The sequence below is a fragment of the Mustela nivalis genome (assembly GCF_964662115.1).
Source record: "Mustela nivalis genome assembly, chromosome: 17".
Taxonomy (NCBI): domain Eukaryota; kingdom Metazoa; phylum Chordata; class Mammalia; order Carnivora; family Mustelidae; genus Mustela; species Mustela nivalis.
The window spans coordinates 29,950,317-29,977,751 of record NC_139036.1 but is presented as its reverse complement, the minus strand read 5'-3'; the positions used below and the strand labels follow the sequence as shown (position 1 = coordinate 29,977,751).

Sequence of the window (27,435 nt, the reverse complement as noted above, 5' to 3'; positions counted from 1 at the left end):
TTGTTGCATCCCAAAGATTTTGGATTGTTGTGTGTTCATTTTCATCTGTTTCAATGTAATTTTTCATTTATTCTTTGATTTCTTGGTTGACCTTTCATTGTTCAGTAGCATGTTATTTAACCTCCATGTATTTGAGCTTTTTCCAGAATTTTTCATGTGGTTGATTTCTAGTTTCATAATATTGGGTCAAAAAAGATGTTTGGGGGGCGCCTGGGTGGCTCAGTGGGTTAAGCCTCTGCCTTCAGCTCAGGTCATGATCCCAGGGTCCTGGGATCGAGTCCCACATCGGGCTCTCTGCTCAGCAGGGAATCTGCTTCCCCCCTCTCTCTCTGCCTGCCTCTCTGCCTACTTGTGATCTCTGTCAAATAAATAAATAAAATCTTTAAAAAAAAAAAAAAAAAAAAAAAGATGTTTGGTATGACTTTGATCTTTTTGAATTTGTTCAGACTTGTTTGGTGGCCCAATATGTGAACTATTCTGGAGAATGTTCTGTGTGCACTTGAAAAGAATGTGTGTTCTGCTATTTTAGGATGGAATGTTCTGAATATATCTGTTAAATCCATCTGGTCCTGTGTCATTCAAAGCCACTATTTCCTTGTTGATTTTGTTCAGATGATTTGTCCCTTGATATAAGTGTGGTGTTAAAATCCCCTACTATTATTGTATTACTTTTGATTAATTATTTTATGTTTGTTACTAACTGTTTTATGTATTTGGGTGCTCCCCTATTGGGTGCATAAATACTTAGAATTATTATATCTTTTTTTTTTTTTTTTTTGGATTGTCCCCTTTATTATTATATAGTGTCCTTCTTTGTTTGTTTTTACAGTCTGTTTTAAAGTCTATTTTATCCAATATAAGTATTGCTGCTTTGGCTTTATTATATTTTTGTCCATTATGAGGATTGCTGTTCTGGAGAAATGTTTCTCCATCCCCTCACTTTCAATCTGCAGGTGTCGTTAGGTCTGAAATATGTCTTTTGTAGGCAGCATATAGATAGATCTTGTTTTCTCATTAAACACTTTGTAAATTTAAATATTGGTAGGAAATAATATTTCTTCTTTCCTGGGTATCCGTTTCCATAACTGCAGTTAACCAAAGAGCTGATTCTCTTCACACAAATATGTATTAAATATTTAAGATTAGACCTAAAGGAGTTCAGAAGGATCTGGCCACATGAGGTATGTGGGTGAAAAGGTCCAGAAACAAGGGTAAAAGCTCTTGAGGTAATAGAGAGCTGCTATGGCAGTTGAAGCTTTGTAGATGAGGAAGAAGGTAACCACATATAGAGCTGGAGAAGTTAGGCAGGAGTCAAATCAGACCCTCATAGGCCTTTGTTACTTCTATACGGAGTTTGAATTTTTTGTTTTTTTTTTAAAGCAAGGAAGTAACATGATCTGTTTTACCATTTAAGAGATCAACTCCAGCTGCTATGTGAAGAAAGGACTATAATTCTAGCATAAGTTTTAAGAACTATGTATAAATTAGGACCTTAAAATTCAAATTGTCAACTCTATAGGTGAATACCTGGCTTCTATTCTGAAGCTCTTTAGTAAAATTTCCTCGAATAGTACATAGTAGATATTTAAAAAAAAAAAAAAAAGATAGGAACACCTTGGGGCTCAGTGGGTTAAAGCCTCTGCCTTTGGCTCAGGTTATGATCCCAGGGTCCTGCGATTGAGCCCCACATTGGGCTCTCTGCTGGGGAGCCTGCTTCCTCCTCTCTCAGCCTGCCTCTCCGCCTACTTGTGATCTCTTTCTGTCAAATAAATAAATAAAATCTTAAAAAAAAAAAAAAAAAGATAAACAGAGGTGCCTGGGTGGCTCAGCTGTTAAGTGTTGGCCTTCGGCTAAGGTAATGATCCCAGGATCCTGGGGTTAACCCCCATGTTGGGCTCCCTGCTCAGCTTCTCCCTCTCCCTCTGCCCTTGCTTGTGTGCTCTCTCTCACTCACTCTTTTTCTCAAATAAATAAAATCTTTTTTTAAAAACTGTATTTTATATAAAAGTAATAAAGCATGAATAGATAAAGCAAAAGTACCCTTTATCTTCTCCCCCCATCTTTTTCTCATTCCCTTCTTTGTTTGTAAAAGGCAACCTCTTATGAATATGGTGTATAGCCTTCTAATTCATAAAATGAGTATTTCAAAAACAATAGAACTGCCTTCACCTTAGCTGATTATAAAAACAAAGAGAGAAGTTCTGAAAGACTGTTCTGTAGAGATGAACTTGAGAAACAACATTGTTCATCAAGTAGCTCAATAACTACATAGTTTATGTGTTAAGTAACATATGCTTTTGGGGCACCTAGGAAGCTTAGTTGTTTAAGTGTCCGACTCTTGATTTTGGCTCAGGTTATGATCTCTGGGTGGTGAGATTGAGCCCCACATTAGGCTCTCTGCACAGAGTCTGCTTGTGATTCTCTTAATCTCCCTTTTCCTCTCTCCCTATAATAAATAAATCTTATAAAATAATATATGCTCCTTGTATTGATATTAATTTGCCTAATTAGCAGCAGGCAACTTTTTAAAAAACGTTGGGGAGGGCCCTGGATGGCACAGTGGGTTAAGCCTCTGCCTTCGGTTCAGGTCATGATCTCAGGGTCCTGGGATCCAGCCCTACATGGGCTCCCTGCTGAGCAGAGAGGCCCCCTGCCTCTCTGCCTACTTGTGATCTCTGTCAGTCAAATGAATAAATAAAATCTTAAACAAAAAAAAAAAAGTTGGGGAAAAGAACCCATGCTAGAGAGCAGGCTTTCATTCTGCACAGCAAAGGCAACAATCCACAAAACTAAATGGCAATCTACAAGGGAAAAGATATTTGCAAATGACTTATCTGATAAAGAATTAGTATCCAAAATATATAAAGAACTTAGAGGGGCACCTGGGTGGCTCAGTTGTTGGGCATCTGCCTTAGGTTCAGGTAATGATCCTAGGACTCTGGGACAGAGCCTCACATTGGGGGGGGGGGGCGTCCTTGCTCAGCAGGAAGCCTACTTTCCCCTCTCCCACTTTCCTGCTGTGTTTCCTCTCTCTCTCTCTCTCTCTCTCTCTCTCTCTGTGTCAAATAAATCAATAAAATCTTAAAAAAAAAAAACTTATAAACCTCAATACCCCCCCAAAAACAAATCATCCAATTAAAAAATGGGCAGGGGCGCCTGGGTGGCTCAGGGGTTAAGCCGCTGCCTTCGGCTCAGGTCATGATCTCAGGGTCCTGGGATCGAGTCCCGCATCAGGCTCTCTGCTCAGCAGGGAGCCTGCTTCCTCCTCTCTCTCTCTGCCTGCCTCTCTGCCTACTTGTGATTTCTCTCTGTCAAATAAATAAATAAAATCTTTAAAAAAAAAATAAATAAAATAAAAAATGGGCAGAAGACATGAACACACATTTCTCCAATGAAGACATCCAGATGGCCAACAGACACATGAGAAGATGTTCAGCATCACTCATCATCAGGGAAATGCAAATCAGAACCACAAAGAGTTATCACCTCATACCTGTTAGAATGGGTAAAATAAAAAAACATCGGAAACAACAGGTGTTGGCAAAGATGTGGTGGGATCTTGTGCTCTTGTACTATTGGTGGGACTGCAAACTGGTGTGGCTGCTCTGGAAAATGGTATGGAGGTTCCTCAAAAAGTTAAAAATAGAACTACCCTATGACCCACTAATCGCACTACTGGGTATTTACCCCCAAAATACAAAAACACTTAATTCAGAGGGATACATGCACCCTGATGTTTATACCAGCATTATTTACAATAGCCAAATTATGGAAGCAGCCCAAATGTCCATTGACATATGAATTGATAAGATGTAGTGTGTGTGTGTGTGTGTGTGTGTGTGTGTGTGTGTGTGTGTAATGGAATATTATTCAGCCATTAAAAAAGAATGAGATCTTGCCATTTATGATGACATGGGTGGAGCTAGAATATAATACCAAGTGAAGAGTCTGAGAAAGGACAATACCATATAATTTCACTCATATGTAGAATTTAAGAAAGCAAACAAAGGAGAAAAAGAGGCAAACTAAGAGCCTGACAACTATAGAGAACAAACTGATGGTTACTAGAATGGAGGTGAGCGGGGGCATGAACGAAATAGGTGATGGGGATTAAGGAGTACACACATCGCAATGAGCCCTGGGTGATAGATGTAATTGTTGAATCACCATATTGTATACGTTAAACTAATATTAACATTGTACATTAACTCTACCAGAATTAAAAATAAGAAAGTAAGCTTTAAGGTGACTGAGTAGCTCAATAAGTAAGTAACAATATCTCAGTAACTAAATACACATTGAAAAATGTGTTAAAAAAAAGTGAGTCAAGTAGGTTTTCCTCTGTTGCTCTCAGCTGAACCTGTAGTTACATCTCACAAATTTACTTTGATCTTTCTTTGCTCAGTTTTTTTTTTTTAAGATTTTATTTATTTATTTGACTGACAGAGATCACAAGTAGGCAGAGAGGCAGGCAGAGAGAGAGGAGGAAGCAGGCTCCCCACTGAACAGAGAGCCCGATGCAGGGCTCCATCCCAGGACCCTGGGATCATGAACTGAGCCAAAGGCAGAGGCCCAACCCACTGAGCCACCCAGGTGCTCCTCTTTGCTCAGTTCTAATAGAAGCAATATGCAGTAATATGATAATATCATATGATAATAATAATAATATGAAAACGTATCTACTTTAGTAATGAGATAAGAAATATTTCTATCTGGGCGCCTGGGTGGCTCAGTGGGTTAAAGCAACTGAGTGAGTTAAACCCTGCATCGGGCTCTCTGCTCAGCAGGGAGCCTGCTTCCTCCTCCCTCTCTGCCTGCCTCTCTGCCTACTTGTAATCTGTCAAATAAATAAATAAAATCTTTTTTTTTTTTAAAGCAATACTTTTTCACTGCTTCAAAATGAACAAGTACTATATATACTGTACTTGTTAATTAGTGTTTCAGGTATTGCCATTTTGAGTCCCACATGGAAGGACAAAGTTCATTTTGCTAAAATTATAATCAATTCTCTAAATATAAGTTATCTTATAAATACCTATATAAAAAAGGCTTGGGTCCTAGAACACAATTTAATAGAAGCCTGTGCATGTTGTTTTAAACACTCCCGCAGGGGTGCCTGGGTGTCTCAGTTGGTTAAGTGTCTGCCTTTGGCTCAGGTCATGATCCCAGGGTTGTGGGATTGAGCCCCGTGTCAGGCTTCCTGCTTGGCAGGACGCCTGCTTCTCCCTCTCCCACTCCCCCTGTTTGTTTTCCCTCCCTTGCTGTGTCTCTCTTTGTCAAATAAATAAATAAAAATCTTAAAAAAAAAAACCACTCTTGCGATTTTCATTGACAATCACAGTTATCACAGTTGAGTGAACAAAGAACTGTATTTAGTACCTTTTTTGGAAGTTACTGTAATTAAGTCTGTTTTAGTTCTAATCATTACTAACACCATGGATAGTACAAGGAAAAGGGAAAATGCAGCTCATCAAAGAAAAGACCCATGAGATAAGATACAGCCAGTTTGAATCCAAATGAAAAATTCCTAGGGTGACAGCACATCTGCACTGTCATTAATGAGAGCTGTTGTACAACGGCCTTATCTGAAGAGAGGAACTCCATGGAGTACTCATTACTTTACATCTCTTCAAAGAAAAAAAAAGAGTTTGTTTTACAGTTGTTGTTATACCTTGTTAAACTGCATAATGAGTACCATAGTTTGTGATTTAAATGTATCATGTCTTTTCTGTACTACCCAGACAGGAGTCCATATAGCATTGTTCCAGGTTCCATACATGACTTAAAGAGAAACTTTCACAATGCTGAGAGCCCTTAATGTCCTGCATGTGAGGGAGAATGTCTTCAAATTCCTTGCAGCTGGAGCCCACTTAAGTGTCACAAACCTAAATTTCCAAATGGAACTGTACATCTTCAAGAGGAAAAGTGATGGCATATATATCATAAATCTGAAGAGAACCTAGAAGAAGCTTCTGATGGCAGGTCATGCCATTGTTGCTGTTGAAAACCTGACTAATGTCATGTCCTGTCATCCTGGAATACTGGCCAGCAAGCTGTGCTGGAGTTTGCTGCTTGTACTGGAGCCACTACTGTTGCTGGCCACTTTATTTCCGGAACCTTCACTGATCAGATCCAGGCAGCTTTCTGGGAGCCACAACTTCTGGTGGTTACTGATCCCGTGGCTCACCCCCAGTCACCACAGAGATTATGTTAATGTGCCCACCATTGCTCTGTGTAAGACTCTCCTCTGTGTTATATGGACATTGCCATCTCTTACAACAAGGGAGCTCACACAGTGGGTCTGAGGTGGTGGATGCTGGTCAGGGAAGGTCTATGCATGTGTGGCAGTTTCCCGTGAACACCCAGTGGAGGTCTTGCTTGATCTGTGTCAAGAAATCCTGAAGAGATTGAAAAAGGAAGAGTAGGCCACGGCTGAAAAGGCTGTGACCAAGGAGGAATTTCAGGGTGAATAGACTGCTCCTGGACTTGGAAGCAACTGACTGCTCTCAACTTAATGTCATAGACTGATCTGAAAGTGAGAGGTGCCCTCACTGCCTTCATAGCAGTTCCCTACTGAAGACTGGAGTACTCAGAATGATTTGCAGCTACCACTGTTCAGGCCACTAACTGGGTAACAACCACTGAGAGTGGTCTTAAGCTGCTCTTCCAGACTCTTAAACAAAAATGGAAATAATGTTGATGGAAAATAAGTAGTTTTTAAAAGTTGGAAAAAATGTATTATGGACATGGGTTTTTATTTTCCTTCAAAGATTTTGTTTTTGCCTTTGGGAAGCACTCAAAATGCTGTTCATTTAGTAGTAGGTATATTTGTAGTTTGTAGCATGTCCTATAAGATTTCATCTCTAAAAACACAGGGTATCTGGTTGGCTCAGTCAGTAGTAGAGCATGAGATTCAATATCAAGGTTGTGAGTTTGAAGCCCCACATTGAGCATGGAACCTACTTTAAAAAATTTCATCTCCAAAAATAAAAATGTTATATTTATGTACAGATATAAGATTTGTAAAACATAAAATTTCTACCATCTTGACTGATTTTTTTAAAGGAATTTTTAAAAAAGATTTTATTTATTTATTTGACACACAGAGAGAGATCACAAGTAGGTAGAGAGGGAGGGGGAAGCAGGCTTCCCACTGAGTAGAGAGCCCAACTCGGGGCTTGATAACAGGACCCTGAGATCATGACCTGAGCCGAAGGCAGAGGCCCAACCCACTGAGCCGCTCAGGTGCCCCAAGGAATATTGTTCTTATTATCCTTAACTTTTTAATTGAATTTTAGAACATTTTCCTTGCATTTATAGACAAAAGTCTGTGGTCTTTATTTTATCAGAAAATTAGGAAACATTTTTCTATATTTAATTGCCATGTTGCTTTCAGTTTTTGGCTTTCCTGCAGATAACCAAAATGTCAGTCAGGGAATTCTGTAATCTGGGAGTGATATTTTGGAATCTGCTATAGTGGTACAGTGATATATTTCTTGATCTTTTCACAGAAAATTGTGAAATACTGGCAAGCTAAAAATATTTATTTATTCATGGTAGGCTACTTTTATTTCTAGTCTTCTTCCTGAAATGTAAGGAATTAAAGTTTAAACTTTTACTTATAGAGTAAGTCAGAAACTGATACCTAATCAAAGGAAGATAATTAAGACATTATAATGATAGAGAAACCTGAAGAGTTTGTAAAATTATTAGATGTTTTAACAAAGTGGATGGTTAATATATATCTCCCAAATGAAATTTGTGCATATTGAATTAAATGACTACTTAATATTTCTAAAATCTATGGTATTTGCATTTAAGATATTTAAAATAGATACAATGTGTTTTACCTTTTAAAATTTACAATACAGTAAAAATTGCATAACCAATACAAGTAGCCTTGGCACTTCGTTAGGGAATGTGAAGTTTTTTCTTTTTTTAAAAGATTTTATTTTTTATTTTTAAAATTTAAACTTACTTAATATATAGTATATTATTAGTTTCAGAGGTAGAGTTCAATGTTTCATCAGTCTTATACAATACCCAGTGCTCATTACATTATGTGTCCTCTTTAATACCCATCACCCACTTCATCCCTTCCCCCTACATCCCCTCCAGTATTTACTTATTTGAGAAAGAGAGTGAGAGGAGAAGGAGCAGAGGGGGAGGAAGAGGGAAGGGGAAAGAATCTCAAGCAGACTCCATGTAGAGCCCCAAAGCAGGGCTCAGTCCCATGACCTTGAGATGATGATCTGAGCCAAAAGCAAGAATCAATCGCTAAATAGTAAGCCACCCATGTACCCTACTTTTTTCTCATTGTTAATAAAATGATGAGATTTTCCTAAAGGAAAAGAAAAATGAGTAAATTCTCTTATTTAATTTCTAGTTTTCAAAGGATAAATAGCGGGGTCACGTGTTACATTTCTAAACTTACCACTTCCCCACCAAAGAGATAAATACATCATCACAGTGATTTATAGACTGCTGGGAGTTCTCCATTCTATGTTATAGAAAACCTCAATGTTTGAACAAATCATATTTTAAAAGTTTGTTTTGAAATTTATTTTAGGATCTTTTTAAAAATTATTTATGTGTCAGAAAGAGAGGGAAACAGAGAGTGAGCACAAGCAGGGGGAGCAGCATGCGGAGGTAGAAGCAGGCTCCCTGCTGAGCAGGGAGCCCTATATGAAGCTCACTCCCAGGACCCTAGGATCATGATCTGAATGAAAAGCAGGTGATTAACTGACTGAAACACCCAGGCACCAGCATCCCAAAATAAATTTGCTTTTTAGAAAATTTGGGCTTCAACTTTATCCCTACACACATTTTCTGTACTCTTGGACTTAAATGCAAGGTTAGTGTTTTCTTAGTTAACAGGATCAGGAATATGAAAGTTCCCGCAGAGTTTTAGACCAAAGTGTAAACATAAGAACTTTGCCAGAATATAGAGCAGTGAGAGTTTGTGGTAAAAAGAAATTTTTTTTAAGATTATTTATTTATTTATTTATGCGAGAGAGAGAGAGAGAGAGAGCGCGAGCGAGTGAGCGCGTGCGCCCGCGGGCGCGCGCAAGGACATGAGCAGGGGTGGGGGCAGCAGGAGAGAGAGAAGCAGACTCCCCACTGAGCAGGAAGCCCAACCCAGGTGGTCCAGTAGGAAAGAACCTGACGCTGTCTCCTGAGCATGTAACCTTTTGGCCAGAATCAGACTTCTTAAAGGTGTAATTGTAGAGAGAATATTTCTCTAGAGATTCTGTTGTGAAAGAGTAGTCTCTTTTTTTCCCCCCTAAGTTGGTGATAGTCTACTGTTTTGGCTATTAAACATATATATGTAATATATAAAGGTATTTATTTTACTTTTGTAGATTTTATTGTCTTAAGTACTTTGGAGGTGACTTTAATGTACTCAACAAGTAGAATGTTACATAGCAAGTAAAATCATTATTATTTAGTCTTGTTTTGTTTTTGAGATTCTAATTAAGGAAAATGTTCCTCATCTCCTAAGTATTATACCAAACCATTTTTATTTTCCTTTCACTTCTTCCCCTTCTTTCCTCTCTTTAAAAAATGACACAAATGGGGGCTTAGTTGATGGAGCATGTGACTCTTTCTCAGGATTGTGAATTTGAATACTACATTGGGTATAGAGATTGCCTAAAAATAAAATTTTAAAAAATTACACAAATGTAATATATGAAGACATTTTCATTGTAAAAAAAATTTTTTTTAAGATTTCATTTTATTTATGACAGAGAGAGATCACAAGCAGGCAGAGAGGCAGAGAGAGAGAGGAGGAAGCAGGCTCCCTGCTGAGCAGAGAGCCCGATGCGGGACTCGATCCTAGGACCCTGAGATCATGACCTGAGCCGAAGGCAGCAGCTTAACCCACTGAGCCACCCAGGCGCCCCCATTGTAAAAAAATTTTAATGGTAATATATATGCATATAATAAAAAGCAAAATACTCCCTTTCCTTTTTTCTCCCCAATTCACTCCCCTATCTAGAAATTACCATTTTGATGTTTCATTCCACATCTTTTTTTGTGTATATTTACATTCTGTTTTAGATATGGAGGATTTTAAGATTATATATTTTTTAAATTTTTTTAAATTTTATTTATTTCTTTGACAGAGATAGATCACAAGTAGGCAGAGAGGCAGGCAGAGAGAGGAGGAAGCAGGCTCCCTGCTGAGCAGAGAGCCCAATGCGGGACTCTATCCCAGGACCCTGAGATCACGACCTGAGCCAAAGGCAGAGGCTTTAACCCACTGAGCCACCCAGGCACCCTAAGATTATATTTTTAAGTAATCTCTACACCCACCAGTGTAGAGTTCAAACCCCACAGCCCTGAGATCAAGAGTCACATGATCCACTGACTGTTTTATATATATGGTTTTATATATAGAAGGATATGGTGTTGTGTTTCCCCCTCTTTTATGTAAATGGGGGCATACCAACTGGGTTTTTAGTAGCTTACATGACTTTTCACTTAATGATTCATTATGGTGATCTTTTTGGATTAGTGCTACCATAACCACTTCATAGTGTTCCATAGAGGTTTATTTAACCATACTATGTTGATTGGACATTCAGAGTTTTTGTCTGTCAACAAGATTTTCAGATTTTTGTTTTTGTCTTATTTTCTTTCTCTTCTTTCCTCTCAACTAAGTTTGAGAATTTCAACTTTATCTTCCTCTTAGATTTCAGTTTTTGCTATTACATTTTTAATTTATAGAAGTTCCTTTTTGTATTTATTCCTTTTTTATTATTGAGTTATAATTGACCTATGGCATTGTATCAGTGAAGAAAACAGGTGAACATATGGGGTGGGGGGGAAAAAGAGAAAGAGAAACAAACTATCAGAGACTCTTAACAGTAGAGAACAAACAGAGTTGATGGGGGGAGGTGGGTAAGGGATGGGATAGAGGGGTGACAGGGATTAAGGAAGGCCCTTGTTAATGAGCCCTGGGTGTCATATATAAGTGACAAATCATTAAATTCTACTCATAAAACCTATTAGACTGTATGTTAATGAGCTAGAATTTAAATAAAATTTGAGGAAGAAAAAATCCAGAAAGGCCCTATTGTATTAGTTTTAGGTGTAAAATATAATAATTTTATATTTGTATATTTTGCAGAATGATTACCATAAAAAAATCTAGTTAACATCCATCACCATACATAGTTACAAATTTGTTTCCTTGTGTGAGAACTTTAAAGATTTATTCTCCTACATTTTAAATATACAATACAGTATTAATAATTATAGTCACCATATATCCTCACAACTTACTTGTTTTATAAGTAGGTGTTTGTACATTTTGACCATCTTAATTCATTATGCTCACCCCTTGCCTCTGGCAGCTGCCAATCTGGTTTCTGTGTCTTTGAATTTGGATTTTTTGGTGGGTGCAGGGGTGGTTAGATACCACACATAAGTGAGATTATATGGTATTTGTCTTTCTCTGTCTAACTTATGTCACTTAGCGTAATGCTGTGAAGGTTCATCCATGTCATCGCAAATGGAAAGATTTCTTTTTTTGTTGTTGAATGTATCACATCATCTTTATCCATTGTCAGTGAACACTTAGGTTGCTTCAGTGTCTTGGCTATTATAAATAATGATGCAGTGAGTTTGGGGGTGCATGTATCTTTTTTGAGTTAGTGTTTTTTGTTTCATTTAGATGATTACCTGGAAGTGTAATTGCTGGATCATGTGATAGTTCTATTTTTAATATTTTAGGGAACTTCATACTATTTTCTGTACTGGTTGCACCAGTTATCTTTTCTCAACATCCTTGTGAATACTTGTTATTTCTTTTTCTTTTTTTTTTTTTTTAAAGATTTTATTTATTTATTTGCCAGAGACAGAGGGAGAGAGAGCAAGCGAGCACAGGCAGACACAGAGGCAGGCAGAGGCAGAGGGAGAAGCAGGCTCCCTGCTGAGCAAGGAGCCCGATGTGGGACTCGATCCCAGGATCCTGGGATCATGACCTGAGCCGAAGGCAGCTGCTTAACCAACTGAGCCACCCAGGCGTCCCAATACTTGTTATTTCTTGTCTTTTTAATAATAGCCGTTCTGACAGTTGTGAAATTAAATCTCACTGTGGTTTTAATTTGCGTTTCCCTGATGATTAGTGATGTTGAGTACCTTTTTTTTTTTTTTCTAAAGATTTTATTTATTTGACAGAGATCACAAGTAGGCAGAGAGGCAGGCAGAGAGAGAGGAGGAAGCAGGCTCTGCATGGAGCAGAAAACCCGATGTGGGGCTCGATCCCAGGACACTGGGACCATGACCCGAGCTGAAGGCAGAGGCTTTAACCCACTGAGCAACCCAGGCGCCCCTGTTGAGCACCTTTTCATTTACCTACCCGACATCTATATGTCTTATTCAGAAAAACATTTATTCAGAACCTCTTCTTACTTTTAAAATCGGATTTTTTTTTCTGTTGAGTTGTATAAATTCTATATATATTTTGGATATTGGCCCCTTATCGTATATATGATTTGCAGGTATTTTCTCCTATTCAGTAGGTTGGCTTTTCATTTTGTTAATGGTTTCCTTTATAGTGCAGAAGCTTTTTAGTTTGATGTAGTCCTGCTTGTTTATTTTTGCTTTTGTTGCCTTTGTTGTCAAGTCTAAAAAATTATCACTAGGACTGATGTCAAGGAACTTATTGCCTATGTTTTCTAATAGGAAATATGATTTCAGTTCTTACATTCAAATCTTTAATCCATTTTGATGGATTAAAGAGTTAGTTTTTATATACTGTGTAAGATGGTGTCCAGGTGCATTCTTTTGCATGTGGCTGTCCAGTTGGCCCAACACCATTTATTGAAGAGACAGTTCTTTCTCCATTGTATATTCTTGCCTTCATTTTTGCAAATTAATTGGCCATATATGTGTGGGCTTAGTTCTGGACTTTCTATCGAGTTTTATTGATCTTTATTTGTGTTTGTATGTAGGTACCATACTGTTTTGATTATTACTGTATTATAATTTGAAATGAGAACACATGATTACTCCAGCTTTGTTCTTCTTTATCAAGCTTTCTTTGGCGATTTGGGCTCTTTTGTGGTTCCATACAAATGTAATTGTTCTATTTCTGTGAAAAATGCCATTGGAATTTGATAAGGATTGCATTGAATCTGTAGATTGCATCTGTAGATTGAGTCTGTAGATTGCATTGAATCTGTAGATTGCTTTTGGTAGTGTGGACATTTTAACAATATTAATTCAGTCCATGAAGGTGGAAATCCTTTCACTTATTTGTGTTTTCTTCAAATTCTTTTATCAATATCTTACATTTTTTAGTGTACAGGTTTTTTAGCTCCTTGGTTACATTTATTTCTGGGTATTTTATTCTTTTTGATACAATTGTAAAACCCATTTAAAAATTTTTAAAGATTATATTTATTTATTTGACAGAGAGAGACATAGCAAGAGAGGGAACACAAGCAGGGGGCATGAGAGAGGGAGAGGCAAGCTTCCTACTGAGCGGGGAGCCTGATGTGGGGCTTGACCCCAGGACCCAGGGATGGTGACCTGAGCCAGACGCTTTATGACTGAGCCACCCAGGCACCCCTAAAAGGCATTTTAAAAATTTCTCTGATAGTTCTTTGTTAGTATATAAAAATCAACAGATTTTTGTGTATTGATTTTGTATCTTGCAACTGTACTGAATTCATTATTAAGTCTAACAGTTTTTAATGGAATCTTTAGGGTTTCTTACACAGAAGATCATGTCATCTCCAAATAATTTTATTTTTTTAAATTTGGGTACTTTTAATTTCTTTTTTTCTTGCTTAACTGCTCCTCACACTCAGTATCACATTGAATAAAGATTAGGGTGTCTGACTGGCTCAGTAGGTGGAGTGTGCGCCTCTTGATCTCTGGGTTACCTTGCATGTAGAAATTACTTTTAAAAAATCCTTAAAAAATGGTGAGGACTCTGAGGCTTGGAAAGAATTAGTAAGTTACTTAAGTTAACACAACAGGTCTAGGATCCTAAATGAGGTTGCTTGACCCCAAGTCCATGCTGTTTCTATTACTACATACTACTTCAGGTCCCCTTATAAGGACTGCAAAGCCCTTTGAGTAAAAGACCTCTCCCATGTCAGGTAGGAAGACTGTACTTAGTCAGCCTTTATACCATATAGTGCAGAGTGCCTTTGCCCACTTTATGTTATTAGAGCCTGTAAGTAGCCCCTCATCTGTGAGAACTGGCATGCTTTTCTTCCTGATCTTAACAGAGAAGTTTTTACTAGGCTTTCACTGCTGAGTGTAGTGTTAACTGTGGACTTGTTGTAAATGGCCTTCATTATGTTTAGTATGTTTCTCCTGTACCCGCTTTATCCTGTACCCATTTATCATAAATGGATGTTGAATTTTGTCAAATGCCTTTTCTGCATCTATTGAGATGATCATATGATTTTTATCCTTTATTTTGTTAATATGATGTATCACATTATTGATTTCCAGACATTGAACCATCCTTCCAGTCTAGATTAAATCCCACTTGACATGGTGTATGAGTCTTTAAATGTGTTGTTGAATTTGCTAATATTTTGGTTTACTAATATTTTGTTGGGGACTTTTCCACTTATGTTCATCAGGGATATTGGCCTGTAGTTTTTTCTTGTGGTGTCCTTGTTGGGTTTTGGTATCAGGATAATGCTGACCTTGTAAAATGAGTTTGGAAGTGTTCCTTCCTCTTGTTTTGTTTAAAGTTTTACTTAAGTGTCTCTTGGAAATATTTTTTTTTTAAAGTTTTCTTTGCATGATTTCTTTCTACTAGACTGCTTTGAATTCTTTCGTTGCTTTTGGTTTCTATCTTCCACATACAGGCTTCTTTTTGGTATCTGATCATTTTAGCTTTCTGTATTTATGTGGCTAAAAGCTGATTGGGAAGCCTAAGCACGTAAATAGGACTTGTCAAATTTGAGTTTTATTGCAGGATAATTTGGTTGGGCCATTTGTTAGGGAAATTTCTGATTTGGATTCATCGAAGAAGAGTTTTCTAATCTGCTGTCTAGTTCAACAGAATGGGGGAAGAGGCCTGCTTTATATATATATAGTGTGAGGTGTGGTGTGGGGGGCAGAGAGAGAGAGAGAATCTCCAGGTGACTCCACACTGATCGATCTCATGACCCTGAGATCATGAACTGAGCTGAAATCGAGAGTCAGATGCTTAATCAGCTGAGCCACCCAGGCACCCAGCACCTTCTTATCTTTGAATTCAGCATTCACTTATGCATAAAATCACTTAATCTCCTGTTTTTTTAACTATGGTACTTATGCCCTCAACAGTGCCTGGTATCTCCTAATCAAGAGACCCCTGTTTTACCCTCTCTAGGGAATAAGCTGTAGACTTCTGCCAGAATTGGGGTTAGGGAAAGATAACCACTTAGGAGTGTGAAAGGAAGGAGGGGATCTGGGGATCCACCAGCTTCCTAAACAGCTTTCACCTGTTTTTTTTTTATTTTGTTGATCTCATTTGCCACTCACCCCCAGTTCTACAAGTAGTATTGCCAGTTTTTATTTATTTAGAGAATTCTTTGGTATACATTGGGTTTGTTCTCAGCTTTCCTCACTGTTGGTTTAGAACTTGGCTTTCTCTGTCCTGCTAAGTCACTTGCCACTCCATCATCTACTTTGGTTGCTTACTTCTTCTTCTCTTTTGGTTATGCACTTTTTAAAATTCCCTTTGCCATTATTTTAGTGGGGTTTCTAGAGAGAGCAGATTGAATGTGTTCAGTCTGCCCTCTAAACCTGGAAGTCTCATAGTATTTCTTCAGGAGAGGGCGGGAGTATGTTGTTGTTAAGAGTATGAGTTATGGGGCGCCTGGGTGGCTCAGTGGGTTAAGCCGCTGCCTTCAGCTCAGATCATGATCTCGGGGTCCTGGGATCGAGTCCCGCATCGGGCTCTCTGCTCAGCAGGGAGCCTGCTTCCCTCTCTCTCTCTCTGCCTGTCTCTCCATCTACTTGTGATTTCTCTCTGTCAAATAAATAAATAAAATCTTTAAAAAAAAAGTTATAAAAAAAAAGAGTATGAGTTATGTATGGCACCAGACTGCTTGGGTTTGAACTCTGGATCTGTCACTTACCAGCTGTTAGATTAACCTCTACGTTCCCAATTTTCCTCATCTTTAAAATAGGGACAATAATACCTATGTTCTACAGTGACCAAAGAATTAATTAATTATTAAAATTATTTAAAGCACTTAGAGCAATGCTTATCACATATAGTATGCCCTTAAAAAGTATTTGCTGTTACTATTTTCTTTCCTTTCTTTTTCCTGCAACTCCCATTAGTCAAAAGTTAATTTTACTAGACTGATACTAGAAATATCTTTGCTTTCATATTTTCCATTTCATGTTTAATTATACTTTCCTGGGAATTTTTGTAACCTCTGTTTAATGCCTTATTTCAGCAATCATTTTTAAAAACCAAATAGCTCTTTTAATATCAGCTTTTAATCTTTCGTGATTTCCTCACATGTCAGTGACCCTTGGTGGTTTGCATATATTTAAACTCATTAAAAGCTCTTTAGAAATAAGAAGGCTTATTTTAGCTAAAGCTTGCTTTTGGATATTAGGATAGAGACATGGTCATATGTCTCTATGAGGAAGACTTCTCTCTAGGATTGTTCATTTTCCCCAGAAAAGACCTTTCCAGTTTTTTCCTGGGCAGTTAAATGCAAGTGTTCTGAGGTGGTGTTGGGGTCAGGGGTGTGGTGAGGTACAGAAATGGTTAGAAGAATTAAAATCCTGTCTTTTGGTATTTCAATAAATGCCTTTCTTTTCAGTTCATATCACCTTTACTCTCTGTGCTGCCCAGTGTGTCCCCAAATCTAGAATATTTCTTTTCAATGTCTCTAGAAGATAAATTTCCATTCTTCCACCAGGGCTGGTGTGTGTGCACTTAGCTGCTGGCGGTCTGTGTGTAGGAAAGGGAAAGGGAAACAAGAGTTCACATACATAGACTTTCATCCTATTTTTTTCACTTTGTGCTTTCCCTCCACCCACTTGGTACTTCCAAGGTGTGAGCCTTTCCCAGGTTCTTGGTGGGGTCAATTGACTCTCTTCTCATTATACCTTCTTTCACCCTGATAAATCAAGTACTGCTACTCTATTTGCTCTCCCTTTTCCAGGAATGTATTAAAATAATTTATCCATTGTTGCCTTCTGTTTGCTTTTTCCTTGTGGATTTAAACCTTTTAATTTATTTTGCTGTCATTTTATAAGGGGAGAAGTAAATGCTTATGCCTAATCTGCATTTTTAAAATCAGAAATCATCAGATGAATGTTATTTTAAAAATTTTATAATTGCTTTTAGCTTAGTTATATAATGTATTGGCAACCTCTAACACACCTCTGGAAAAAAAAGGAACAGCTTTCTTTAGACGTAGAGGCTGGCTGTTATAAGCTATACTCTCTTTTTTATAAGCAAGTGGTAGTGAACAAACTAAGTTTATAGGACTCAGTGAAAAGAGTTTGAATTCCCACAGCCAGGGCAGGTTTCTCTACCTACAGATAATTCACTGACTTTTCCATTTCTGTCAGGAATACTGAACCACAATTCTATTTCCTTTTCTTCCCCTTTTCCTCTTACCAGCTCTAACTACTGGCATCCATTGAGAACTCTTTTCTGACACATAAGAAAGATAGGGGTTCACCTGGGCACACTCTAAATAATATCTGGTATATCCATATAATAAAATATTGCTTTTCAATAAAAAAGAAAGTGATATGTTTATACAATGAAATACAGTTCAGCGATAAAAAGGAACAAACTATTCATACATACTTTAACATGGGACATCTTCAAAACATTATACCAGGTGAAAGAAGCTGATACATAAGGTTACACAGTATATTTATTTGAGAGAGTGACTGAGAGACCACAAGCAGGGGGAAGGGCAGAGGGAGAGGGAGAGAAGCCTGCTTCCCCCACTGAGCAGGGAGCCTGACACGGGGCTCAATCCCAGGACCCTGGGATCACAACCTAAGCCGAAGGCAGACACTTAACTGACTGAGCCACCCAGGCGCCCCTTGTTTGTTTGTTTGTTTGTTTGTTTAAAAGATTTATTTATTTGAGACAGAGCACTCATGAGTTGGGGGGAGGGGAAGAGGGAGAGAATCTTCAAGCTGACTTCCCACAAGACATAGGGCTCCATTTCATGACCTTGAGCCAAACCAAGAGTCTGACACTTAACCGATTAGACCACCCAGGCACCCCTTTTCCACTCAGTTTTGCTGTTCTAAAAAATTATCTATTAGAAATGTAAATTGTCTTGTAAATTTGCTGTTTTAAAAAATTGTCTATTAAATATGTAAATTTAAAAGGTCTTAAAAGAAGAATTACAGTTTATAAAAATATAACCATCATATATATAAAGCTCTTTGTATACTAGCTAGCAAAAAATATTTTTATTCAAGTATAATTACAATGTTATATTAGTTTCGAATATACAATATAATGATATGACAACTCTAGGGGTGCCTGGGTGGCTCAGTTGGTTAAGCGTCTGCCTTCAGCTCAGGTCAGGATCTCCAGGTCCTGGGATGGAATCCCATATCAGGCTCCCTGCTCAGCAGGGAGTCTGTTTGTCCTTCATCCTCTGCCCTTTCTTCCTGCTTGTACTCTCTCTCTCAAATAAATACATGAAATCTTAAAAACAAAACAAAACACAACTCTATACATTTCTCAATGATCATCAAGGTAAGTATACTGTTTCATCCACCTCCCTTCTGGCATCCACCAGTTTGTCTGCTTTTTGTCTCTTTTTGCTTTATTTGTTTTGTTTCTTAAATTTCACATATGAGTGAAATCATACAGTATTTGTCTTTCTCTGACTGACTTATTGCACTTAGCATAAGACCCTCCAGGTCCATTCATGTTGTCACAAATGGGACAGTCTCATCCTTTTTTTATGGCTATGATAATACTCCTCTACGTGTGTGTGTGTGTGTGTGTGTGTGTGTGTGTGTGTGTTGTCTTCCTTATGCATTCCTTACCTATTTTTCTATTGATGGACACTTGGGTTGCTTCCATATCTTGGCTATTGTAAATATTGCTGCTGTAAACAGAGGGGTGCAGATATCCTTTTTAATTAGTGCTTTCATTTTCTTTGGGTAAATGCCTAGTACTGGATTACTGGATCATACGGTAATTCTAGTTTTAATTTTTTGAGGAACCTCCATACTGTTTTGTACAGGCGCTGTAGCAGTTTGCATTCCTACCAACAGTGTACAAGGTTTCCTTTTTTCTACATCCTTAGTAATGCTTGCTATCTCATGTGTTTTTTATTTTAGCCATTCTGACAGATATGAGGTAATATCTCATTTTGGTTTTGATTTGCGTTTCCCTGATGATGAACAATATTGAGCATCTTTTCAAGTGTTTTTTGGCCATCTTTATATCTTCTTTGGAAAGCTGTCTATTCAGGTCCTCTGCCATTTGTTAGTTGGGTTATTACTTATTATTATTATTTTTTTTTTTTTTTGGTGTTGAGTTGCAGAAGTTCTTTATATATTTTGGATACTAACCCTTTATTAGATATATCATTTACAAATATCTTCTCTCATTCGGTAAGTTGCCTTTTCATTTTGCTGATGGTTTCCTTCACTGTGCAAAGGCTTTTTATTTTGGTGTAGGCCAAATAATTTAGTTTTGCTTTTGTTTCCCTTGTCTGAGGAGATATATCTAGAAAAATGTTTCTACAGCCAATGTCAAAGACATTGCTATGTTTTCTTCTAGGAATTTTATGGTTTCAGGTCTGACATTTAGATTTTTAATCTATTTTAGTTAGTTTTATGTATGGTGTAAGAAAGTGGTCCAGTTTTATTCTCTTGAGTGTAGCTGTCCAGTTTTCCTGTCACCTGTTTGTTGAAACTGTCTTTTTCCCATTGTATATTCTCACCTTCTTTCTCATAGAACAATTGTCCATATAAGGCTGGGTTTATTTCTGGACTCTCTGTTCTGTTGATTTATGTGTCTATTTTTGTACCAGTGCCAAATTGGCTATCATAATAGGCAGCAAATTGAGGTATAGTTATTACAACATTAAATTATCAGTTTTTAGATTAACTTATAAGGTTTCAGGTTTATTGACCTTATACGTGAGACCTTTTAAAATAATTATTTGAATTCATTTCACTCAGTCCTCAGTTCACCAGATGTTTATTGAGTACGTTTTCTGTGCCAGGTTCTATTCTAGATCCTAAGGATACAGTAGTGAACAAAAAGGAGGCCTCTTCTTTCAAGGAAATTTAAGTTTTGTTTTGTTTTGTTTATTTAACTTTTAGGGAGAGAGAGAGAGCACGTGGGAGGGGAGAGGTGGAGGGAGAGAAAGAGGGAGAGAAGCATTCTCCCTGCTGAGCACAGAGCCCAACACAGAGCCTGATCCCACAATCCTGAGATTGTGATCATAACCTGAGATCATAACCTGAGCCAAAATCAAGAATCGGATGCTTAACTGACTGAGCCATGCAGGCACCCTGGAAATTAAGTTCATTTAATGAGTGAAGACAGAAAAAAAACACTTAAATCTGTCAGTAAGGGGTTTTGATAACTGTTGTGGAAAAAGCAGGATAAGGGACTAGAAAATGATGAGTAAGGATGCAAAGGGAGTTTTCTATTTTTTATGAGGTGATCAGGGAAGACCTCTCTGGTAAGTTTAAGAAGAAATCTGAAATAAGCTAAGGAGGGAATGAGCCCTGGGTGAAAAGCTTTCTATTTCTAGCTGGAGGATTTAAAAAGTGCAGAGATGGGGGTACTTAGGTGGCTCAGTCGGTTGAGTATCTGACTCTTGATCTCAGCTCAAGTCTTGATCTTAAGGTCATGTGTTCAAGCCCCATGTTGGCTCCACATATGGAGCATAGTTAAAAACAACAACAACAAAAAAATGCAGAGATGGTGAAGTGAGAGAAACAGCAGAGAGATTTGTATGACATGGAGTAAGGTGAAAGAAGGAAAGTATAAGAAGACAGCATCAGAGAGGTTGCAGAAAATTAAATCAAGTAGGGCCTCATAAGCCATGGTCAGGATTTTGACTTTTTCCCTGAACGAGATGGGCGTATAACAGAGGGTTCTGAACAGAGGAAGGACATGGTCTGATTTACATTTTTAACAGATCACTCTAAGTGCTATGTGGAAACTAGAGTATGTAGAAAAAAGGAGAGCAGTTAATAGACTAATGCAATTGTCCAAATGAGAAATAATGCTGACTTATACCAAGGAGGTAATCTTGGAAGCAATAAGAAGTGGTCAGGTTCTAAAGAAATGAGAGGATTTGTTTATGTGGTATATGAGAAAGGAAAAGAGTCAAAGATAAATCCAAGGTTTGTGGCTTGAGCAATTGGAAGAATGGAATGGTTATTTCTAAGATGGAGAAGACTTGATGAAGAACAGGCTTAACGGGAAAATCAAGAAGCTGGTTTTGGACAAATTAAGATTATGACACTTATTGAAGTGGAAATATTGACTGTGTGTGGTTGGATATAAGAAGCTGAAGCTCAGGGGGCATCTGGGTGGTGCAGTCAGTTAAATGTCCAACTTTTGGTTTTAATTCAGGTCGTGATCTCAGAGTCCTGAGATCAGGTCCCAGGTCAGGCTCAGTACAGAGTCTGCTTGAGTTTCTTTCCACCTTCTGCCTTCCCCCAATCATGTGTATACACACTCTCTTTCTCAAATAAATAAATCTTTTAAAAAAAAATCTGAAGCTCAGAAGAGTGGTGTGACTGAAGATAACAAATTTAAACATTTTCTATAAATAAATGATATCCGTGGAATTGGCTTTCTAATTACTATCTGTACATACAATGAAAACTTCTGTTTTAAACAATGATTTTCATCCTCATTTCTTACCCATTTTTTTAATTAGAATGTGAAATGATAGAAGACTTTTACCTCTTAGCATTGTCAGTCTCAACAGCTTCTGAAAGCTGTCTTCCCAAACAACAAATGGACTTTTAAAATGTGCAATACGTAACTCTTAATTGTTAGACAACTGAGTATAATTTTAAGAGGTGCAAGCCATTCAGTGAAGATGGAAAAGGTAGCATTATGATCTTAATTAATTAGTTATTAAGATTTTATTTGTTTGACAGAGACAGCAAGAGAGGGAGGGAACACAAGCGGAGGAATGGGAGGGGGAGAAGCAGGTTTCCTGCCGTGCAGGTTCCTAATGCGGGGCTTGATCCGAGGGCCCTGGGATTATTACTGGAGGTGAAGACTCCAGTTTAATGAAGTCTCATGTTTAATGGCTGAGCCACCCAGGCTCCCTGGCATTATGAACTTAAAGTGTAACATTTTAGACAGATACGGGTTTATGGTATCATTCTCAGTCTTGACCTTAGTGTCTATATGTTCTTTTAGGTACATTTTATTTTATTTAAAGATTGTATTTATTTGTCAGAGAGACAACAAGAGAGGGGACACAAGAGGGGAGTGGAAGAGGGAGAAGCAGGCTTCCTGCTGAGCAGGGAGCCCCACACTGGACTTGATCCCAGGACCCTGGGATCATGTCCTGAGCAGAAGACAAACACCTAATGACTGACCCACCCAGGCGGCCCTCTTTTATGTACATTTTAGTTTTTCATTATTCTAGTGAAAGGAAATGTAAATTTTAAAATTATATACCTCACAAAGTTATTGGAATTATTATTAAAGGAAATGGAAATGTTAAAAAAGTCTTGGGACTCCTGGGTGGCTCAGTCATTTGGGTGTCTTGACTCTTGATTTCGACTCAGATCATGATCCTGGGGTCATGGGATCAAGCCCCATGCGTTGGGCTCCTCACTCAGAGGGAGTTTGCTGAGTTTCTCTCCCTTGCCCTCTGCTTCACTCTCATTCTCTCTCAAATAAATAAATCTTTTTAAAAAAGCACTTATAAAATAATAAATAGTCTATTTTGTTCTACTTTTTTCTAAAGATTAACCTTATAGCAACGTGACTGTTTAGGGATATTACCTGTTTTTTTTTTTTTTTTCTCTTCATTATAATGAGCTAATCTGTGTGTGCAATCATCCATGGTTTTTGCTTCTTGGAATTGCTTTGGCAGAGGAACAGTTCTGTTAACTGAGGAAACCTTTAATAATCATCTCAAGAGTTTTTTCTTCTGCACAGTTTCTACCATACTGCTTTTGCCATTATCCATAATAATGCCTTGTAGAAATAACTAAATCAGAATTATGCCACATCTGCTTCTGTAAATTTCTACTCCATCTCTTAAGTGGTTACCAGTATATTAGCTATCTGTAAGAGAGGTCTTCTTTGCCCTACTAGGAACCTCAAAATAACTCATAATACCATGCTATTTAAAGTCTTTAAAGACTATAAGTATACATAATAAGCTGTCAGTTATCTTCATTATAGTTGATTATTCATTACTTATTCAAGATAAAGTACTATGCTGTGTATATCTAATCAAAATAGTGGTTCCTATAAATAAACCTTATTTAAGGGAACATTTTGTTAACTAGTGAATGCACACATGGTTGAATCAAATGCAGTTGATTCTCATTATTCAAAGTGGTTGTGTTCTGTAAAGTCACCATTAACACTGAATTAGTGAGTACTGAACTATCTTTCCTAGGGGAAACACAGAGTTAGGTTCCTGTGAGCCTCTGGTCACAACATTTTTGTCAGCTAGTCAGTACACCCTATTTTATGTGTGTTTCTACTTAAAGGTCCTTTTTTAATATATATTTGATTCATTAACACTGAATGCACAGCACCATAATTCATGCCTGAATGAAGGTTATCAAATGTATATATTTTCTCCATAAGGTACACCCCAGCCTTCATATGCTTAGGAACACTAGATAGATAACACTATACTTAGGGTCTAATTTGAACAGCAAAGTCATCCACAAAAAGCACAAAAAATGAGAAAAACACAGCACTATATAGACTGAAAGGGATACTTGTTTACATTAGGAAAGCTCAAACAAGAAGGTAAGAGTTAGTGTTGCCTTGTTTGACCTCTGCTGGGAATGTGTGCTTCAGGTAACTCGAGTTGTTCATGTTTCTGTGTTTGTCCATAAATGACTACAAGAGTACTGACTTCAGGGTTACCCATACATTTTAGTGAGCTGGTGGTTTACCTATACAGACTCTATGAATGACAAGGAGACCAACTCTTTACATACGTATTTTTAAATTCCTGCCTGAAACACATTTTCTTCTATTTGTTGACCTTCTACTTACTATTCAAGGCCCAGCTCAAAGGTTACCCTATCCCTGAAACCTTTCCCAGCAATCTTAGAATTAGCATTCCCTCTAGTACTCACTGAGTGATCTCATATCATTTTGTATATTCCTTTTTATAGCATTTATCACATTTTATATCCATTCTTTGTCAGGATTCTTTAGATGATGAGCTCCTTAAGAATAAGGTCCTTTTCTCATCCATCTCTGTATCCTTAATACTTAACATAGGGTCTGTCACATAGTTGAATTTAAATAAATTTCAAATGAATAAATCAATTAACCTCTCTGCAAATGGATTTATATGTATTATTTTAATGAATGTGTCTTAATTAAAAATTATAGACTGGGGCATCTGGGTGGGTCAGTTACACAACTGTAAACTATATGACGTGGAAACAGTACACATTTTACACCAGTGAACGTCTCTTATTATCTCTATTTTTGTTGATTTTTTTTTATTAAGTTGCTTTATTTGGAAATGAACGAATAATGAACCAGGTAATCAGTTTTCCATTACTTTTTAAATTTTCTATTCAAAGACTTACTGAACACACCAATGCACTAGACTCTGTATCAAACTATCCTGATTCTAAACTGCAGAGGAGAAAGTTTATATTCAGGTAAAAATTAGGATACATGTCAGAGTTTGATTTGAAATATTCCAAAAATATAGACTGATATTGAAGAAATAACAAAGCAAACACTCATAGGCCCATGACCCTCTTTGTCACATTTACTGTGACATTTACCCTCTTTGTCATATTTATTTAAAGATTAAAAAAGAAAAAAAATCATTCTTAATCCAAGCTGAAGGCTCCCTACACATCTTTCTTTAATCTTGTGCCTGCTATTTCCTCCCATTGAAGCCACTTCCCTGAATTTGGTATTTATCTTTCCCAGCTAAGCCTGAAATGGGTGGATTTAAAGATGCTGGAAATCTTTCAGTGTTTTTATTTGTTTGTTTTAATAAAATACCTTTCACTTAGCCTCATATGTGGGATGTAAAAGCGTTTCTGAAAGGAGCCATCAGTCTCTGTGTCTAGGCCTTTCTAGGAAACACTTAATGAGATTGCTTTTTCTTTCCCACTCCTGCAGATGTTTTGTTTGCAGTCCCTGAATCCAAATTGTACATTTATTTTTCAGCAGTATACTTCTTAATGATGATGAGCTTCTTATTGACAGCCGTAATCAGTTCTGCCCATAAAGCCATCATTGTTTTCCTTCCAAAGAAAAACTTTATATTTCAAAATGCAACCATTTCAATCATTCTGTTGTAGGGGTTGTGAAGTACAAATAATATAAATAATGAATGATGAAAAAATGTATATTAAAATATATTAGAAACCTATAATCTGTATTGTGTTCAGTTGTATAGCTTATATTACAAATTCATTTATGCAAGAAGTATAAAATTATTTTATTTCCCATAAATTAAATTTGACTTTGAACTGCCCAACCTGGTAAAATGGGGATTCAAATCAGTCATTATGGGAGTACATGGAGAAGAATGAGGTTTTCTTCCTTTCATTTCTTTCTCCTGCTTGATTCAAGAATCTGAGGCTGCCAAAAGAAAAAGGGAGTGGGCCCACTTCTCTGCAGTTTATCACTGTCATGACTGATATCTTTATTAAATAAGCCTACGTATTCCTTAAAGTAAGGTGACATTACTGATTTTTGGCCAAACTTGTTCACAAGAGTCAGATTTTGAGCCCTTGGGACCTAGAAGGTAACTTCCCAAGATGCTCCATGTAACCATTTTCCTCTGGGCATCATTTCCTTGAAGCATTGCCCAGGAGTAGAATTCAGGTCTCCGCTATTCCTGATATTGCTGAACTTTTCCCATTCCCTGACAGCCCTCAAAGACTTTGCCTTTAACTCAAACTTCCAAAAAGAAAAGTTAGAAGGCAGATTATTCACAAGTAACTTCTGTTTTCCACTCAGTAGCTCAGATCTTCTATAATTAATGGAGACCAAAGACCTGGTTACCTCTTTAGAAGGAGGGAAAGGGAAAAAATGAGTGGAGAATAAAATGCAAATTAAAATCTTAATAAATCACCCTGCAACTCTTACGTGCAGATGCAGAGACATACACATGCTACCCCACCTTTATGCTTAGGGCTACTTCTGAGTTCAGTTCTTATTGAGCACTTGTAGGAAGAGGTTCTAGATTATTATAGATGGATCTATATTTATGAGTAATTTAAATATGAAAATATGACTAATAAAATGAGCAACCTGGATATTTATCTCTTATTTGCTATAAAACTCAGAATAAAGCGTCTTGTTGCATAGGCTTTTTCCGTCAGCTTGTTTCTTTTTTTTTTCTTAGCTGAAGGCAGATGCTTATTAACCAACTGAGCCACCCAGGTGTCCCAAGACCTCAATTATTAATGCTACAAATACCAGAAATAATTTTTCAGCAAATATGTAAAAGGACCTGAGTACCACAATAGATATTTTCTCTAAGGAAGTAAACGGCTTGTTTCCTTTGCTGGTAGAAGCCAAGTCTTAAATATTAACTTGCTCACATTTGTCACCACAAACACCATGACTTTCTTCTTATGGCCAAGGTGCCAAGATGAGTGTCACTCAAGCATGTATCTCTCTACACAAGCTCTGCTTTGCATTTACTTTCCCTCAGTTTCTTAAAAGGTAATTTGAATATCTCCCAAATAATAAATGTCCTTTATTTTCAGTAGACATTAAAGAAGAGCAAAGTACCACAGAACTATAATGAGTCCTAAAAACCAGATCTGATAATATTATTATGACTCGTACTTGAATTTGAAATCATTTCAACCACACTCAACAATCATTATTGAGACCCATATTATTCTGAGAGCTGAGATAGAGAATGAAGTTGAATATATGTCTTTACCCTGAAGGATCTTGAAGACTAATGAAAAATAAATGAGTAAATCAATAATATGGTATAATAAATGAAAAAGATGCTAGGAAAGTGTAAAAATGGAAGGAAAGAAGTCAAAGAAGGCTTCTTGAAGAAGGTAATGCTATTTAAATGAGATTTTAGAGCCCAGAAAGGGTTGTCAACTAAATAAAGTACAGTAGATCAAAGTGAGGAAATGGCATCTGTGAATTTGTGTTAGCCTAAAACAGTATAACACATCATTACATCTCTGCTGTGTGTGTGGTTTCATATGGCAGGAGCAAAGAGTGCATGAGAGGAATTGGTTGAAGGCAGAAAGACAGCACGAGCCAGA

General features: G+C 37.3%; 1 protein-coding gene and 1 pseudogene across 2 annotated transcripts in view; both read left to right on the top strand.

Annotated features, from left to right (window-relative positions):
* Nucleotides 1-27,435, top strand: part of PPM1E (protein phosphatase, Mg2+/Mn2+ dependent 1E) — a 204,299-nt gene that overhangs the window by 112,187 nt on the left and 64,677 nt on the right. The window lies entirely within an intron of this gene.
* LOC309852194 (small ribosomal subunit protein uS2B pseudogene) lies at nt 5,802-6,472 on the top strand (annotated as a pseudogene). The gene has a single exon. The product of its transcript is annotated as a small ribosomal subunit protein uS2B pseudogene (transcript).